Genomic DNA, 16,911 nt, shown 5'->3' on the forward strand with positions numbered 1-16,911 from the left:
TGGGAAACAAGTAGCATGACTGGACTAATTTGCATGAAAAAAGATGTTGGTTTCCAGGCAATTCTGGCTGCAAACTTCCCATTTCCCACAACAAAATGAGGCTGTAGACCTAGACTGCAGAGAAGTAGCTCTTTCTCTCTGCAGCTCCATATCACACCTGGTTGTGGGTGTTTTCCTTGTCACCAAAATTAAATTTCAAGTTGTGGGGAACAATGGAAAAAGATTGACAGGAGGATCTAGGAGATAGAGGGATGTATTAAGGAAGAAGTCATGGTTCATACTGAAAATGGGATTAAGAATCTGTGGAGCTCTTCTCCAGGGGGTCTGTGGCTACCCGATTGCTCAGGGAATTTAAAATAATATTGGATTGTGGTCTGAAAGGAAGAATGCTGTACTAGCGAGAACATGGCATTTATGGCCATTGCATCTTCTCATTTGTTCTTTCTATGATTATGATGTATTGATTGTATATAGTGGTAATGCATCATATGAAATTACAATCTAAATGAGGGTTGCTCATGGCAGGAAATATTATCGAGCCAGGATAGAGACATGGGGGCTATAAAGCACACATTTCTGCATCCATCTTCCTGCAGTCCTCCCACTGACAGCCACTATTTAGCCTTTGAGACTCAGGATTCAGCCTTTGGAAACCAGTTCGTGTTTGGCAGGTGGTGAGAGTCAGCAGTCTGATGGGAAACATGATGTTTACAATATGAGTTGTGCTGCAGTTGAAGCAAGTTCTTGTTTTCTTATGTTTTGATCTCTGCAGAAAAGTGTTGGAAAACATCACTCCATCTGTATTATCGTCATGCCTACAAAAATAGGTCTGCAAGTCTGGATTGGAGGGGAAAAAAATAAAAAGAACCCACAGTATGTGCAGAACTTCTTTGATTCGGATAGCCAAACAACATTGACTGGCCCAAATGAATGTGTAGGCACGGAGATCCCTGAGTTTATGGCCAGCTTGTTTTGTTTATTTGGTACTCATGCCAGCTGAGGCAGCTTGTCCTCATCTGTGGAGGAAGTGTATTTGGTACCCAGTGTGTTTGTGCCCCATGTCTGCCCAATGGCTGAGTGCTGTTGCTGATGGAGAACAGATATCTCAGCTGCACGTTGCTGGCTTGATTAAAAAGGGAGCCTGGGGATATAGAGTCATAGAACATCTCAAGTTGGAAGGGACCCATAAGGACTATTGAGTCTGACTCCCTGCTCCTCACAGGACTACTGAAAACTAAATCATACGACTAAGAGTGTCATCCAGACGCTCATTGAACTCTGATTGGCTTGGTGCCATGACCACTTCCCTAGGAAGCCTGTTCCAGTGGCCAACCACCCTCTCAGTGAAGAACCTTTTCCTAATGTCCAGTCTGAACTTTCCCTGATGCAGCTTCATTCCATTTCCTCATGTCCTATTGCTGGTCACCAGAGAGAGGAGATCAGCACCTCCCCCTCTGCTGCTCCCCTTGAGAAAGTTGTAGACTGTGTGGAGGTCACCCCTCAGCCTTCTCTTCTCCAAGCTGAACAAGCCAAGTGACCTCAGCTGCTCCTCCTAAGTCTTGCCCTTCAGATCTTTCACCATCTTGGTTGTCCTTCCCTGGACACACTCTAAGAGTTTGATGTCCTTCTTACATTGAGGCGCCCAAAACTGCGCACAGTACTCGAGGTGGGGCCGCACCGGTGCAGCGTGGAGTGGGACAATCACCTCCCTCGACCAGCTAGCTATGCTGTGCTTGATGCACCCCAGGAAACGGTTGGCCCTTTTGGCTGCCAGGGCACACTGTTGACTCATATTCAATTTGCCATCAACCCAAACACACAGTTTTCTTTCCATGGGGCTGTTCTCCAGCCTCTCGTCCCCCAATTTGTATGTGTAACCAGGATTACCCTGTCCCCGGTGCAGAATCCTGCACTTGCTCTTGTTGAATTTCATATGGTTGGTGATTGCCCAGTTCTCTAGTCTATCCAGATCTCTCTGTAAGGCCTCTCTACCCTCGAGGGAGTCCACAGCTCCTCCTAGTTTAGTATCATCAGCAAACATACTTAAAGTACATTCAATTCCTGTGTCCAGATCATTTATAAAAACATTGAAGAGCACTGGCCCTAAAATCGAGCCCTGGGGAACCCCACTAGACTGGCCGCCAGCCTGATGTAACCTCATTTACTATAACTCTTTGAGTCCCACCCGTTCACGCAATGTATTATGGGCTTGTCTAGCTGTGTGCTGGACACTTTGTCCAGAAAGAGAGAGAGTATCAAAGGCTTTGCTAAAATCTAAAACCAACCACATCTACTGGCTTCCCTTGGTCAACTTGTCATAAAAGGAAATTAAGTTGGTTAAGTAGTACTTTCCCTTTGTGAACCCGTGCTGGCTTTGACCAATGACTGCGTTGTCTCTCAAGTGTTTTTCAATAACTCCCAGAATAACTTTCTCCATAATTTTACCAGGCACTGAAGTGAGACTGACAGACCTGTAATGACCAGGGTCTTCCTTCTGACTCTTCATGAAAGTTGGTACAACATTTGCCAGCTTCCAGTCGAGTGGGACCTCTCCAGACTCCCAAGACCATTGAAAAATAATGGAGAGAAGCCCCACAATAACATCAGCCAGCTCTTTCAGTACCCTGGGATGAATCCCATCGGGCCCCATAGACTTATGTGCATCCAGCTGGAGCAGCAAGTCTCAAACAAGTTCAGAGTCGGCTGGGAGTTTATCATCCCCCCAGTCATGGTCTTCTAACACAGGGCTCCAGGGGCCCCATGACCCATCATCGGTGTTGAAAACAGAGGCAAAGGCGGCATTAAACGTCTCTGCTTTGGTTACCTCACAAATAGGGACATAGACCATCTCATCAAGCAATGGACCAATGTTATCTCTGATCCTCCTTTTGCCGTTAATGTATTTAAAAAAGCCCGTTTTGTTGTCCTTCACAGTGCTGGCCAGCTTGAACTCTAATCAAGCTTTGGCCCCATGAATTTTCTCCCTACAGTGGCTAACAGCATCACTGTAGTACTCCTGTATTGCCTCTCCTTGCTTCCAGTGTTCATACACTTTCCTTTTCCACCTAAGTTATAGAAAAAGATCCCTGCTCAGCCAAGCCAGCCTTCTGCCCCACTTGCTTGAGTTCAGACACTTTGGAATTTCCTGCTCCTTTGCTCTTAAGAGATGGCTCTTAAAAAGTGACCATAATTCATGGACCCCAATACCTTCAAAAGCAGATTCCCAGGAGACCTTACCAACTAGCTTCTTCAGCAGCCCGAATTCTGCTCTCCTCATATCCAGGGTCAAAGTTTTGCTGACAGTTTTTCTCCTATCACCAACAATTTGAAATTCAACTATTTTGTGTTCACTGTGACCAAGACAGCCACTTCGCCCACGAGTCCCTTTCTGTTTACAAACAACAAATCAAGGAAGGCAACTTTCCTAGTCAGCTCCTTTAGTAACTGCACCAAGAAGTTGTCTTCAACGTGCTTCAGAAATTTCCTGGACCTATTTGTGTCCACTGTATGATATTCCCAGCTGACTTCTGGGAAGTTAAAATCACCCATAAGGATGAAGGCAGTTGATCTAGAGATATCCCTTAATTCCTTGTAGAATAATTCATTGGTGTCGTTTGTCCTAGGTGGGTGGTTGATAGTAGACTCCCACAAAATCCTCTTTATTTGCTTTCTGCTTCATCCTTACTCAGAGACTCTAAACCATGTCATCGCCAGCTCTAAGTGCCATACAATCCAACCCCTCCCTTCCATACAGCGCCACCCCCCTGCCTCACCTGCCCTGCCTATCTCTCCTGAAGAGCCTAGAACCATCCATCATGGCATCCCAGTCACAGGACTCATTACACCAGGTTTTCCTTATGCTAATGATGTCATAGCTCTGGGACTGGGCCAAAGCTTCTAGCTCCTCTTGTTTATTCCTCATGCTGCACGCATTAGTATAGATATTTCAAAGGTGCTCCAGTGTACTCAGCACATTGTGGAGCAGACTGAAGGACCTCACTAGCACACCATCCCTCAAACATTGGTGTGCTGCCCCCAGGCTTACCTCTAGCGAGCCTGGTTTTATCCCTTCCCCCCTTCAAATCCAGTTTAAAGCGCTTTTGATGAGCCCTGCTATCTCCTGCACAAAGATCCTTTTTCCCCTTTGAGACAAGTGTACCCCATCTGTCACCAGCAGGCCCGCTGTCATGTAGACCAACCCATGGTCAAAACCCCAAAATTCTGCCAGTGACACCACTCACGGAGCCAGGTATTGATCTGCTGGCTCTTCCTGTTTTTTCCCTCATCATTCCCTGCAGCTGGAAGGATAGAGGAGAACACTACTTGTGCTCTGGATCCTTTAACTGGTCATCCCAAGGCCCTGAGGTCTCTTTTGATTACCCTTGGACTTCTTGTGCAACTTCATCACTGCCTACATGAAAAAGCAATAATGGATAATAATCTGAGGGCCATACCAGGGTAGGAAGTTTTCTTGTCACATCTTTAACCTGGGCCCCAGGGGGCAGCAGGCTTCCCTAAGAAGTGGTTGCGGTTGGGGTATTGGGCCTTCTGTTCCCCTCAGGAGAGAGTCTCCTATGTCAATGACCCATCTTTTTTCTTTATGGAAGTGGTTTTGACACAGGGCGTAGGCTGACTTAACCTTGGCGACACCTCCAACCTGGACAGACCATCATCCTTGTTATTGTTTGGTTCCACTTGCAGACCCTTGTACCTGTTATGCAAGGGCACTTGGGAAGGTGGGGGAGTCACTGAGGAGACATGCCTGCTGCGCCGGGCAGGAACTTGTTGCCATTGCCCCCTATCCCTCAAGTCACTGTGTTCAGCCAGGCAGAGAGAGGATAGGGAATTCTCTTTGTCATGTGTCCTGTCTGCCTGACAGGTCTGTCCCAGGGATGGTAGGGTGCAGTTCCAGTAGTCCATCTCTCTCTCGCACTCCCTGATACTCCTCAACCTACTCACCTCCTCCCAGAGCTCTGTCACTAAGCAGAGGAGTTCCCCTACCTGGGTGCACCTCCCACAGGTCTGCTCACTATTGCCATCCGGTACTGGCATGAGAGCAGGGCACACCCTGATGACAGCTGGGTGGCAGCATGTTCCCATCGGAGCTCTGTCTGGGAAGCTGCGTCAGTAACGGCAGGTGCAGAGCTTAGAGAGGCCATGGCCTTCTGCTGGGTGGATACCATTGCTCCCTGGTCGAGCTGGCAGAGTTTCAGTGCACTTCCTGCATGCCCTGCCACACGAACTGTTGCTAGAGCTCCCTTGGGGTTTTCTTTATATATGTGGAGGCTTGGCCGCCTTTGCTCCTGGCCCCGCCCAGGTCTCCTCAGCCACTGTGGCGTGAGCTGCAGGCTCCCGGTGGGTCTCTTCTCTCCTCTCAGGTTCCTCCAGTTCAGGAAACCCCCTTGTGCACTGTGCTAGAGCGCTCTGCTGCTGATCGTGCTGGCACCGGAGCTGCTCACCTCAGCAATGTGTTTGTGTGTATAATTTTTCCCGAACACAAAAGATCATCTTCAGGGTCAACCTTCAGGTGCAAAGGTGAGCCTTCAGCAGGAGAAAGTGGTAGGACTGTACGTGGGGGGGATCAGCCATGCAGGCAATGTGCATACGATGGATCACTATTGTACATAGGAGCAGAGTACCTTGTTTGTGTCTTGACGTCAGAAGAAGTGCCTATGAGAGGGAAGTAGCCAGAACCACGGGGAGCCAGGATGCAAGTGTCTGCAATGCTAGTTGCCTTCTATACTCCTGAGAAAAAGAGGAGAGCCTATGAAATTAAACCCTTCCCAGATAGCAGAACACCAGAAAGGAGAGGATTCACATGGCTCCTTTCTGTTTGCCTGTTGCGCTGCAATGGCTGCATGAGTATGAATTCTTGTTTTTCACTCTGGCTGTGACAGCTTTATGTTTCCTTGATTTTAATGGGTATGGGCTGGTGCTAGGAAACTGGATCAGAGATGCTGGACTTCAAACAGGTGCAGTCTGTGCAATTGTTGTTGTGCATGTGCTGTGGGCTGCTTTATAAGCACAAGGTTCACATCCTAAGTGTTGATAGAATAAAGTTATCCCACCTTTGGAAAGACTGAGATGACAAGATTAAAGTCATCCTCTTATTATAGTATTGCTCTTCAGCTGTGCTAGTGCCAAACACCTGCCAGATCACGCTTTTGCCAGGTATTGTGTGTAGGACAATTTTGTGAGGTCTGAGGCATTTGTTGGAGGGCAAATCCTATGCTTTTCCAGGAGGACAGCAGAGGCGCTGACCTTGCTTCTCCAGGCCATTACTTCAGTTATATCACTACGATAAAGCCAAAATGATGCTTGTATTAGAGTACATAACATGTGAAGCACATCATTAGTGGTAAACCAAAATATAATAGCAGCTGTGGCTAAAAACGTAATTCGTGTCGACATGAGGTCTTGTGTGACTTTAAAAACCAGAAAATTCACTGTGATGGCTCAAGCAACAGCCCAGCATGTTGTGCCAGGCCTAAATATCTCAGCTTGGTAGAGGATGCTTTTCATGTGCAGAAACATGCATGTGCAGACCAAGTAATTGTGCACAGATATAAGAAAATAAAATAACATAATGCATCTACAGGTGCTCATGTAAACTGCTCACAAGTGGATTTCCTGGTTAGATGTGATTCAGCTGCCACTACTCTGTATTGGGTCTTAAATTTCCACTGTTGACTGTCATCTTTCAGCCCTTGGAGCGTTTAATCCCTGTGGCATTAGTTCTAGTCTGTTATATTTCTGATCATATATGTGTGCCCCTTTACTGCCTGTTCGTTCACTTGTTTTGCACACATTTATGTTATTGAACTGATTATTATACGTGGGCAAATATCCAGTTCTATAACACAATCACCATGAAAGGCAATGTTTTGGCTTTATTCCATAGGTTATTCAAATGGGTATTTGCTAAACCAGATGGCCTGGTCCTGAAAGGGTTATATCTCAAATCTTCAAACCTCTGTTGATCCAAGAGGAGTAGGTGCAGGAGAGGAGTGAGGGCAGAAGGAACAGCTGTAGAGCATTTTTGAGGATGATTCAAGCAAGACGGGGTTTCAGTGACTCTTGATCAAAGTCAGGGAAATCATGTTTGACATGGGAGGTTCTGTAGAGTATGAGGTCTGCATTCCTGGGGTGCAGCCATCCACATTGTGAGCCAGTCTGCCCTTCTAATGCCTCCATACAAAGTTTAACTTAGAGGCTTTCAAAAACTTACACCCTTGTCTTGCAAAGTACAGAGTATTATGCAATGGTGCTGAGCCACCCTTCTAGCATCCTAAAGGCCAATGATAGTAAGAAGGCTCTGCAGGTGGGAAGGTGCTTGGAAAAGCAATGACTTTGGAGAGATTATGATGAAAATCTGTCAAACTTTGAGTGGTATGGAGATATCAGTAGGGAATTATTTTTCAGAGTTTATTCAGTTTTAAGTTAAGGGGAAGCAAATGAAACTAGCTGATGGGAAGTTTAAGATCAACCAAATGAAGTTGCTTTTCATACAGTAGGTATTGGAGCTCCTCTTTGCAGTCTGCTCTAGAGGTTAAAATTTTGTGTGTTTAAAAAAGTGCATATGAGTTAATTAAAGAGAAACGTCTGTAAATATCTAGTCAGTACAAAGACATTATTTGTGCTTCAGGACCTCAGCGAGTCTCTGTAAACTGTCATTGGTGAAAGCAGGACAGTAGGCTGAAGAAGTCTCCCATAAGGCCACTGCTGCAGATGGGATAGGAGCTAGCTAGACCTTTGGCCTGACTGCTGGTAGCTTCTATTCTTAGACTTTTGTATAACTCTTGAATATTCCTAACACCCTCGTTGCCCAGAGGGGTACAGAAGTTTCTATAGTCCACTCAGGGCTTGGGCCGACATTGTCTATAGCTGTTGAAGAAGAGCAGGAAACACAAGAAAGGTGTCATGAAATGATTAGGTCAAGTGATCACTACTGTGTTTTTCCACAGGAAACCAATCTGTCAGAGGAGAAAACTCTAACCAGGAGCACCCACCTTCTGCAGAGGTGGTGGATGCAGGTTTCATTATGGTTTACATTGGGACTTCCTTCACTAATGTGTTTCCAAGAGTATCCAAGCTTTCTCTTTGTGCTTTATCTGTTTCCCTTCATCCTAATAATCACATATGCAGCAATGAATATGAGAAACATCTTTAGTAGATTAAGTCTATATTGTCCTAACAATGTTTTGGTTTTTTTTTCATGGTAATGACTCGCTCTGATAAAAATGCAGAAGGTTTATTATGGAATTTCTAATGAGAATAAAACCTCTGAAGTGTCTTGGCTTATTAGAGATGCAGTAACGGCAAGACCAAGCATAGAAAAGAAAAGCAGGCAGATAGTTAAGGCTCTGGGCTAGGCTGCAGGAGACCCAGGCTTAAAACTTGGCTCCAACAGATTTGATGACCTTGGGCAAAGCAGCTAGTCTTTGTTCCTGTAAAATGAAGCTGGAGAACCTCTTTCCCTTCAGGCTTTGAATATCTTGCCTGCTAGATCGTTCAAACAAAGGCTTTGCTTCCCCTTCCCTCACTTGTCTTCAAAATTGGAGTTATTGCCATTTTTAAGGCTTCTGGAAAAGCTGTGGAAATGTATCCTGTTAGATACAGTCTATCCACACAGAGGCCTGTGCTCTCTATCTTTGCCCCGAGGCAGCTGAATATAAGAAAGGCCTGACCTGAAAGCCATGTAACTTTTTTTACCCCAGTCCTGTGCTGTCAGCAGGTCTTGCCAAATTAGCACGAGCACAGTGCCTCTGGGTAGGGACTGGCTAGCATCCAGTAACTTGGGGCACCGGAAAATAGGTGCAGTTCTGCCTGAAAAAGGTGCTGTAGACATAGCTGGAGCCTGATATTGCATACTGGTTTGATGGCAAAGGAGAGCTTTTGCTTGGGTATTTTTAAGGGATGTAGTTCGGGACCAGAAGGGCTGTGTGTGTGACTTGGTTGCAGGTAAGGCTCAGGTTGGAAGTGGTATTTTAGACACACAGAGCTATAACAATGTTTGAGAGTCAGGTCCCTGAGTGTCAGGGTGCAGCAAGGACCAGCGTGCCCTAAGGGAGATGGAGCTGGGAGCAATGCCATGACTAGCAGGGCAGGGACCTCACCAGGCAGTGCTTATCCCATAGCACCCCAGCAAGGGAGCAGGATGGGTCAGTGATGGTAGCCAGGTTCAGCTGAGAGTCCAGATCACCAGACTGGTCCACGGTTGATGAAGCAAGTCTAAGTCCAAGCCAGGAAAGTGATTCTGCAAGTCAGGGTCAGGATTAGCAGGGTGCGTTGCCAGGCTGCTGCAGTGTAGTTCAAGCAAGGGCCAAAGGTGAGAGCTTAAAAACAGCTTCAATACAAAGGAGGGGGAACAACCATCTGAACTTCTAAAAGCAGGATGTGCTCTCTGAGCACTTACATGAAGTGGAGCCTGAACTTGCACGAATCAAGAATTAGTCCTTATTCCTGCAACTTCCAAATAAAACTAATTATCTCTCCAAGAGATGATGTGTGTGTCCTTTTCACTGCTGAAACCTTGAGCCTGGTGCAGGGAAGGTGCTCCAGCAAGGTTACAGGCCTTGTTTGGGTTGCTGTGGTATTCAGACATTGTCACCAAGTCCCCAAACTCTTAAATGCCACCCAGTTTACACAGGGCTGGTGAGCCGAAGGGTGACTCTGAGAGCCTAAGGAAGCAGCAGGCAGCAGGATCCTTTGTGGATCAGCATCCAGGTCGGCGGGCAGTGCTCTTTCAGTGAGCACATCTTGACAGTAACAAGGTGGGAAAACATCTCCAAGTTTAGAGATACTATTGAGTCTGAAATTTGAAAACAAACCAAAACCCCGACTGCCCAGTTCCTTAGAGACAGTGGCTGTGGAAACATTACCTCCTCAGGGTTTGGTTCTTACCACTCAGATCTTACTTTACTGCAGAATAAAAAATAATGTGAGCATAGCTCAAACTGACCTAGTAATGAAAAGTGAAAGTGTAATATCTGCAAGTTTTTTTCTTATTATTTTTTGTGCTGGGAATCATCTCTCTCAGGAACCATTCTTAGGTTCTGACTTCATCTGGTTAAGGTCACTCAGCACTTAACCTCTCAGTCCAGCACTTAAACATCTGTATAATAACACCTCATCTACTTTATAAGGCTGTCATGCAGCTCATTGGAGTAATTCGTATCTGTGATTTCTTTTCTGAATCTTCTGATTGAAAGGTGAGGTGTATTAATGTTACTATCTGCCTTACTACTCACAGTATGTTCTGAGTCCTCATGTGTATGGGGGCAATTTCAGTCTGCATGTTGAGTATTTTTGAGTCCTCTTAACTGTAGTTAAAGTACATTCTGCACAGCTAAATAACCATGGTTTGATGGAGTTCTTTTTCTTAACAATAATTAGAGGGTTTTAGATAAATTCTGTGGTTTTCTGTGACCCAGAATAACAGCTGCAGATTGTAATAAACAACTCAAAGCCAGATCACATACTAATTGTGCATCGTGACAGCTTAATTCTCAGAAGTGCAAGAATACTAGTAACTTGGAGTTTTTTCCTTACATAAACTTAGAAAACATTTCTTTCTGTTCATTGCTGGTATATAATGACATCTACTGGCAACAAGAAGTTTGCAAAGTCTCCAGCTCTTGTTTCTTTAGAGGATTTCTCTGCCAAGATCCACTGGCAGTGTGGAAAGGAAGCATGTGAGAAAGATTTGCCAACTTTGTGCTTCTTCTGATAGAAGAGTTGGGGGGGAAAAACCAGATTGCCTTGCTTCTGTCATTGATAACTGCTGTTCGAATGCGGGATGTTCCTGAGAGCGATATTGCAGTGGATAGGTATAGATTATCTGCCTGTTAGGTGGAAAATAAAAAAGCTTTCCTAGCAGTCTGGAGCATACACTCTGAAGCGGATCTCGTAGCCTAATGAATCACAGAGAGCTGAAGCATTACATGAAGCAAGCTGCTATCACTGGTCTATCAACAGCATCTTAAGTGTTCCCTGCCTCTCTCCCTGCTACACGTTTTCACGTGTATCTAGTTAAGCAGCCAGATTTTCCCTTTTTGCACTGATCAAAGCTGTTGCCAGGCTGAGTTTCCTTGTTCATGGCTGAGAAGGTGCAGGTGCCTTGTTCATGGGCTCTCTGAAGGTGCAGGTGAGACCATGGCAACACCGTGTTTCATGCTGTTCTTTACTTGCCCAAGCACAACCGTGAACATCTTTAATTTCCCCTTTTGAGTCTCTCACCCTTTTTCTTAAGGACTGCCTAGAGATTTTATGTCTCCCAAAGTCCACAAGGCCTGTTGTCTCTGGCTTTGACAGAAAGATGGTGATTTGTGTCTGAGACCCTGTTGGGTAATGAACATGCACATAGTCACAAGTGCCAGGTGAAGAAAATGTGGGTTTTTTCATGGCAAATGTTTTTTTTCTCCTGGTGAAACAGTGCGTGGACCATTAGTGGTTGTTATTTCAAGAGAATCTGATGCATTTGGTGGTGTGACTGGGTTTGGGTATCTGGAGATTCAGTTTGTCTGGCTCTATATCATTGGCTCCATAGGGGATCTTGGCTTTAGCTTTTCCCCTTCTTGTACCTCAGTGTTCAAGTAAAATGGGAAGAACGATCATGATCTTTGTAATGAACTCTGAGATGAAAAACACCTAGGGAGCAGCATCACTTTATAAATAAATATGTCTGGTTGGACCGAAATTATTTATAATTTTGGCAAAGACTTGACTAAGCAGCCTCAGGTATGTTTGTCAGTTAACAGAGGTGTATCACTGCAAGTTATAAGTAGGTGGTGATAAGACTTAAGGCAGGATGCTGTCTCCAGTTTGGGCATGACATTTAAAGACAGATGTGGAGAGAAGTTGCTCATTGCAGAGAGCAATGAGAAGAATGATCAGTGATTTTGCAAATGTAACTAGCAGGGAGAGATTGAAATGAATGGGCTCTGCAAGGAGGGGAGAAATCATGGACTAGATGATGTGGTTAATCTTGAGGAATAGCTTTCTACGTATTTGTCGTGGTTTAGCCCCAGCCGGCAGCTAAGCACCACACAGCCGCTCACTCACTCCCCCCCGGTGGGATGGGGGAGAGAATCGGAAGAGCAAAAGTAAGAAAACTCATGGGTTGAGATAAGAACGGTTTAATAATTGGAACAAAATAATAGTAATAATAATAATGAATTGTAATGCAAAGGAAAACAACAAGAGAGAGAGAGGAACAAAACCCAAGGGGGGGGGGGGGGGATTAAAAAAGATACAACCGCTCACCACCTGCTGACCGACGCCCAGCCAGTCCCCGAGCAGCGATCGCTACCCCCTGGCCAACTCCCCCAGTTTATATACTGGGCATGACATCATATGGTATGGAATAGCCCTTTGGCCAGTTTGGATCAACTGTCCTGGCTGTGTCCCCTCCCAGCTTCTTGGGCACCTGGCAGAGCATGGGGAGCTGAAAAGTCCTTGACCAGTGTAAACACTGCTTAGCGACAGCCGAAACATCAGCGTGTTATCAACATTATTCTCATACTAAAATCCAAAACACAGCACCATACCAGCTACTAGGAAGAAAATTAACTCTATCCCAGCCGAAACCAGGACATTATTTCAGTGAGGTGTTGGAAAGAACTCTAAGGGGTGAATGTGGAATATTAATAGCAGCAGATGTTTAAGAGCAGATTGGCACTGGAGTTTGGAGTGCTTTGACACAGTACTCCTCTGCCCTAATGTGCTCTTCTCAGAGCTACTGAAATTTTTGAGGGGTGTGTGGAGATCTGGAGCATCAGGAACTTCCCAGAAGCAGAGCGAAAGGAATTAATAGATTTTTCTCACAAGGCAAAATATCAACCAGTACGTGGCAAATCAGCCACAAGACAAGAACTATTTTCTGTGTGCTATTTATAGATGTAAGGACATAAATTAATCAATGTCATGACACATGACTGGGTTATTTTTCTACTTCAATGAACACTTCCCCTCTAGCACTTGGCAAGCTGTTTGTCTGGTCCTGAGCAGTGGCAGATGCCAGCAAAGAGCATCAGCTTGTACTTTAAGGCAAGGGAGTTTTTGAAGCAGAGCTGTTATGTTTTTCATATTTCAAAGCGTCTGACAAATGTATCTTTAATTGAGGACCCTCTTGCCCCAACCAGGCAAACAAGAAAAACTGGAATTTCAGGAACTACTGGTCCTGCTTCTGGGAATCCAACCCATTGTAGTCCAGTTTATTTCTCAGGTTATTCCTCTGTGTAGTGGGATTGTGGTACCAACTGATTCCAGTTATCTTCTGCCTCCTATGCAGTATGTTCAATCATAAATAGGTCTGCAAACCATTTGACTGTTTCATAATTTGAACATTTCAGCAATTGATTGAGCAACTCTTGTAGCTGTTGAACAAAAATATTTCAAACACAACAGCTCCCCCTTGTACTCTTCTGTGCTCTCTCTGTTGCAGAGGTAGATGCCTTCTTCAAGTACGTACTCCACTTGGGGCACTCTTGATTATAGGTGAACCAGCAGTTCAATAGTCATCAAAGGTGTCTGACCACCCTATAGTCTTTCAGCAATTACTTATGTAGTGAGTGAAGGAGTGTCGCAGTGGGGATGCGACTAATAAGAACTTAATGAACAGGATCTTGGGTGCCAATGACAGCTTTGAAGTCTTTAAGACTTTTCCAGGCTATTCTGAACTCTTACAGTGACCTTGATTAGGGTATAGCTGTTTACCACATCAGTAAGCTCTGATGCATCTTCTCTCCTGCAGTGCCAAGTTTATGGGTGACCATGTGTCAAATTAACTGCTACACAGCTGTTGTTTTACCTATTTTGATGCAAAGGTGGAGTATCAGGTTTCTTCAGAGAAAGATATGTGTCGGTATCCCTGAAAAATGATGCACCTGCTCTCCCCAGAAGAACAATGACTAGGATCATATGACGAAAGGTCAGAAGGATCCTTCTGGTCTCATGGCAGGGTCCATGGAATTCATGATAAGGTTCAAGGGTTCAGAGACCCTTGAAAGACAAGGTCTCCTGAGTTTCTCCTGGGGAATTGCCTTCTGGGGACAACTGACTTCTACGCAATGCATAAAATGAAATCTTTGATATGTTTGCAGTACAAAAAATGCTCGTAACTATCATTTAACCAGCTGTTTGCATACTAGGCTGGGTTTCCTAACAGACTAGCCAAACCTACGACTTCTACTGACCCCTGTGTATCATGTCCACACAACCTTTCTGTTTATTAAATCAGAATATAATACAGACACCCAGCAGAGAAGATATTCTTCATTTCTTAGAATGAACTAAAGTGAACTCCAAGTTGAGATGAATGTCTTTTTTCTTGTGGAAACAGAAGATAATGCCAGTTTTGGTGTCAAATTTGCCAAGATATTAATAGGCTTTTAGCATCATTAAGCTAATAGAATCCTGCATCTGTGCATTGGAGAATGGCAGTCATTTGTGCTGCCTGTCTGGGCAGCAGCTTTTGAAAATGGAGCTGGGTGACATATATCCACTGCAGCTCTGTCTCTCAGTTGATCTGCAGATCATCCCTGGCTTTTAATGAAACCTTTGTCTTTGCCTCGCCACTCTAAAAAAAATACAAACCCAAAATCTACAATAATTTTCAATAAATTATTTACTTTATATGGCTGCTGGAGACAAAGTTTTGAGATGTTTCATTTCAACCTCCACAAGTTGGTAGCTCCTGAAGGGAAAAATATAGAAAAGAAAGATATTACGTCCTTCCAGACCATGTGGTCTCTTGGGATTGTTTTCATACATTTGAACCTGAAGACCACACTCAACTTGCAACATCTCTTCTGTCCTCCTTCTTCGCTTTTCTCATCAAACAGTGAAAACAGTTTAGTATGTAACCATGGATCAGCAGTAGGCCACTAACCCATGGTCTTCTAGTTTATTCTTTGTGAACATCAGGTTACCAAGTTAAATGCAGGCCAACAAGCCAGGAGAGAGAAAAAATAAACTTATGGTTAGGGCGCTGACCTAGGACACAGGAAATATGGAGTGAGTTTCTATCTTTGTCCCAGACTCTGTGACCTTCCACATGTCTTCTGCTCATTTGTACCTCTGACTCATCACTCTCATGAGATGAAAGCATTATTATGGTTGCTATAACTTCCTTCTCATTTCACAGGGATGCTGTGAAGTTAATTAACAGAGGAGAGAAGGGTATGTTAATGGTGAAGTGGTAACACTGCACAGTTCAATTTTTCTTTGGTTTCCATTTCATCTTGCCCATTTTGTTCTGTTTCTCTTCAGCTCCTGCTATTTTGTCTCCTACCTTGGATATAGATTCCCCAGTTTGCACAGCTGTCAATACGCTGAGTGTGTGATTCATGGGGTTCTGCGTGGCAGATCTTTGAAGGTCTCACAATGACACCTTTATTGACATTTGTGACAGGGTTAGAATTTTTTATTTCATTTTAGGATTAGAAAAGTGGTACCTTTGTGTTAGATGTAGACCAGTTTGGAAGAGAAAATAAAGAAAATGTATAGAATTGACCTTAGAATGATCTATGTTCTGTCATATGCTCTGTAAGCTGAAGGAAAAGTTCAGTTATTTACTCAAATTTGACAGGCAAATGAGAATCTAACCATGTGTTTTGGACTGATTTTTTTCCCATTATTTTCTTGTTTAGTTTGCTCTCATTTCCATTAACATAGGCCACAACCCAGAGTTTGAAATAAAATATGTGATTATAGGCCACAGCTGTTCTCGAGTTGGAAGAAATATTTGTAAACTTGGCAGCTGCTTGAGGAGCTGCAAGTGGAGGAAAGAAAAGCAGTTAAACTTGAGTAAATTGCTTAAAAACATCAATGAGGGATTATTCCTTTGTGTGCTTTTGATGTCTCTCTAGGATCAGGTAATAGTGTATTATTGTTCTATCTCTGTATCTTTCCATATACCTGCAGATCCCTTCCTCCTCCATTTTAGGTCTCTTTCAGAGAAATTCTGCTATGAGGCTGGATATGGCAAAATCCCTGTATTAGTTGTTCCCAATCTGAGGAAACATAATCTAGAAATTAGGTTACCTGCTGTTAATTTCATAGTTATCTCCATTCAGCCATCTGAGGATCTACATGGGATGTAGATATAATTTTGTCACAGACCATGTACAGAATGTTCAGGCGATTCTGTGGGGTAGTGAGGCTCAGTATAACCCAAGTGAGGTGAATCGTTGGATGGTATGCAACAAATTGAGCTATATGTGCATACAGTGAATGTAATGGAAGGTTTAAAAAAAAACAAAACAAATCTTCAGTGACCATGGAGGGATCACTAACCTAGAGCTGGCCTGATCTGGTAAATCCATGTGACACTGGTGTACCAGGAAGATATCCTTGCTCAAATGTAGAAATCGGGTAAGTCTGCTCACGTACACAAGCTAATAAGGGAACCTGTCTGGGTGTGTCTATACTTTCCCAGCTCACGTCTGTATTTTTAATGAATGATATGCTTGAAGCCAAGGGGTGTATCTTTATCCTTCGTCACCCCAGTACTCTGTCTGCAGCAGCTGAGAGTTGCCTGTGCTCTGAATTTCCTCATGATGTGGCATTTCATTTTATCAACTGGGTCTGGACAAACCATGTGCCCATGTAAACCCTGCTTTGAACCCACTCCCCAGGAAGAACAGAAGTAGTGCTTAGGCCTTGCTCTGAATCCATTGTGGCTCTGAACGCGTCCATTAAAAAGTAAATACAAGCAAATTCAAAATTCTGTCCTTTTTACTGAATTCTGCCTAAACTTTTTGTTTTGGTATGGCTCAGAAAACTTCCTAATTTGCTTGCAGAATTTATTTCAGTTCTTTTAGGAATGAAAGATGGAGTTTTCAGAGTGATTTGTCTAGTGCTACACCCTCAGAGCTTGCAGTATTCAGTATTTTAGGAACTTCCTAAGCC

At 44.2% G+C, this 16,911-nt stretch overlaps 1 protein-coding gene across 1 annotated transcript in view; it reads left to right on the plus strand.

Moving 5' to 3' along the window:
- The window catches only part of COL22A1 (collagen type XXII alpha 1 chain), a 210,824-nt gene that overhangs the window by 82,514 nt on the left and 111,399 nt on the right, over nucleotides 1-16,911 (plus strand). The window lies entirely within an intron of this gene.

This window comes from Ciconia boyciana, chromosome 2 (assembly GCF_034638445.1).
Source record: "Ciconia boyciana chromosome 2, ASM3463844v1, whole genome shotgun sequence".
NCBI lineage: Eukaryota > Metazoa > Chordata > Aves > Ciconiiformes > Ciconiidae > Ciconia > Ciconia boyciana.